Below are 3127 nucleotides of genomic sequence, written 5' to 3' on the forward strand. Positions count from 1 at the left end.
CACATCCCCAGTAGGGGGTGTGCAAAAGGCAGCTGATCGATGATGCTCTCTCATTGATGTTTCTAACTCTCTATCTCTCTCTCTTCCTCTGTGAAAAATCAGTAAAATATATATTTAAAAAAAAGATTTAAAAAAATCTTGATTTTAGAGTGAGGATGGGCGACATTGATTTGTTCCACTTATTTATGGATTCATTTAAAAAATATTTTTATGGATTTCAGAGAGGGAGAGGGTGATAGAAACATCAGTGATGGGGATTGAGCCTGCAGTCAGGGCATGTGCCCTGACTGGTTATCAAACTGTGATTTTCTAGTTCATAGGTCAATGCTCAACCACTGAGCCACATCAGCGGAGCCTAATAGTTGGACTTTTCAGAGGAAAAGGAATGGAGGATAGTTTGAGGAGAGAGCAGGTGAGGAAGGGACTTGAAGCATCTGTGTCCTGAGAGCACCAGGTGGGAGGTGGAGATGGGCAACAGGATGAGGCATATGTGATCAAATCTCAAAAGAAAACACATTTTATTCCGAGGCACAAGAAGCCGTTGAAGGGAGGAGTCTTAGCCAGGCATTGGGAGGCCTGGAGAGGCAGACTTAAAAGGAGTGGGCCTAGATGCTTTTTACAACAACTAATGGGGAATTGGAAGAAGAAACTGAGTTTAACCTGCAATTATTTTCAGAGATGGTCCTGTGAAAGATTTAGACCAGACAGATGTAGGGCTGACAGGTAAGGAGGACTAATTTGGTCTTAAAGGATGCCTCCAGGGACACTGATTCCGAGTACCCTCCAGAGCCTGTGGGGCAGAGCTGAATCCAGGGTGGCTACCAGCAAGATGATGTGTAAGGCAGGTGCTTATCTGTGGGCATTTTTGATAGCCAGTATGTGCCATTGTTCTCATTTCTTTTTAGAAGGCTACAAGCAAGCAAACACCAGGCCACTTGACAAAGGGCTTATCGTAGCTCAGGGCTGCTGCCACCGCTGCCTGCTCATTCTCTACTTGGCCAACAGGGCAAAATGCCCCAATTAACGTGCAAGTGAAAAATGCTTCGAGACTGTGCAACATGACTAATTTTGGGGATACTGCGTTAAGCAAACAGATCAATATGCTCAGTCAACTTCTCAGCTAAGTTTAACTGCTTTTCATAAAACATAGACTAAATGTTAGGAGCGATGACTGCTAACTAGAGATCAAGAATAAATCGCCAAATTTAAATTAGAAGTTTTGAAAGCTCCCCACTTAAAGAAAATTAAGCCTAATGAAAATCTAAAATGGTTCTTCAACAAATGTGTTTACTTAAGAACTTGGGCTATGTTGATAAGAGAAGTTAAGTTATACGGTGATAGGCCACGCTTGTCAAAATTCACCTGGTATTCTCTTGAGTAGTCAGAATGTCTCCACCATCTGGGGAGGGAGTCAAGTTGAACTGAGTGCCAACCATGGGCTTTTGGTGGCTCCACTGACGCGTACAGAACTCCATGGGCAGTGTGGGAAGCTCTGCAGTGGACGTGCAGTAACCAGTGATTCTAAATTGCAGATCCTTTAATGAACAAACTTGTGTCTTGTGGTAACTTAGACTTTGTGAGGACAAGAGTATGTGTGGATGTTAAGGTCATGGCTCAGCATTTATAATGCTTGTTTGTGCTCTTGGGCAGGGGCATGTCACCAATGTTAATCCAAGAGACTGCAGTAAGTGGCCACCTGGACCCTTCAATCATATAGCTATTTCTTGGGACCCATGTACAGGCCAGTATGCCAGGGTTGCCGATATAGGGACAAATTAAACACAGAATTAGCAAGCTTCTTACCCACTGGTGCCAGAAAATTTCATTTACCTGGTGATTAAGTATCATGAAATGTTAGCATCCTGTGTTTATACTTGCACTGAGTCACTTCCTGATTTCTCCATACCACCAGTTATAATGGCAAATATTGTCAGTGATGGGAGGAGCATGAAAAAGAGAACATGATCTCAGGTCTTCCAGTTCCAAGTCCAGCTCTCCACTAACAAGGTCTGTGATCTGAGGCAAGTCACTCAACATCTGTGTGTGGGTTTTTCTATATCTACTAGAAGCCTGGTGCACAAATTTGTGCATGAGTGGGGTTCCTTGGCCTGGCTGGCAATCGGGGCCATCTCACCCAGTCTCTATCAGGGCTGGCTGGCCTGGGGGAGGTTGGCTGTGGGAGTGCACTGACCACCAGGGGGCAGCTCCTGTGTTGAGTGTCTGTCCCCTGGTGGTCAGTGTACATCATAGTAACGGGTCGTAATGGTCGCTTAGGGATATATCTATATATATAGACTAGAGGCCTGATACATGAAATTGTGCAAGAGTAGGCCTGCCTTCCCCCAGCTGCCAGCAGCAGCTTCCCTCTGGCACCTGGGCTTCCCTCGCAGCCCCAGCTTTGCTTGAAAGGACATCGGCCTAATTAGCATAGTATGCTTTTATTATAGATTAATGATACTAGTAATTTTTATATTACTAATACTGTTCTACCTCTTTATGGGTTATTAGAATCAAACAAGTTAAGATGGTAAAGTTCTTTATAAAATATGAGGCGCTAAAACTACTATAACATGTAGCTCATTTAGCAGATGACCAATCATTCTCATCTGTTTTGATTTGGTTCTCTGTACACTAGGTTGAATTAGTTTGAGTTCTGGCAGGAAGCAGATGTAACACTTGCAGGGGTAACTGAAGAGAGTTTAATTGGTGAAGCATCCTGGGCTAGCAACAGGGAGGTGCAATACCAGCTGTAGGTCTGAAGGGACAAAAGGAGAGAAGTTCCTGGATCCCAGAGAGCTGAACGCAGCCACAGCCGAGCAGGAGGGGAGCCAGGGACAACAATCCATCTTTCTCTCCTGCCCTTTGCTTTCCTACTGCTAGGTCCTCCTGGTTAAACCCACGTGGCTAGGGAGCCAAGAGGTCAGCTTGGGAACACACACAGCAGGTGAAAAGGCACACGGTGGATCTGTGGGCAAACGAAAGCTCCCCAGCAAAGCCATTAGGGCTGATCCCAATCTCTACCCCTTTTTCCTCACCCGAGATTTAAGTAGATGTTCATGCAGCTGGTTGGTTCCTACAGTAGCCAAGCATCATGATCTTCTAAATCATTAATATCAACTCACCATGC

The sequence above is a fragment of the Pipistrellus hanaki genome (assembly GCF_964339955.1).
Source record: "Pipistrellus hanaki genome assembly, chromosome: 1".
In the NCBI taxonomy this organism is placed as follows: Eukaryota; Metazoa; Chordata; class Mammalia; order Chiroptera; family Vespertilionidae; genus Pipistrellus; species Pipistrellus hanaki.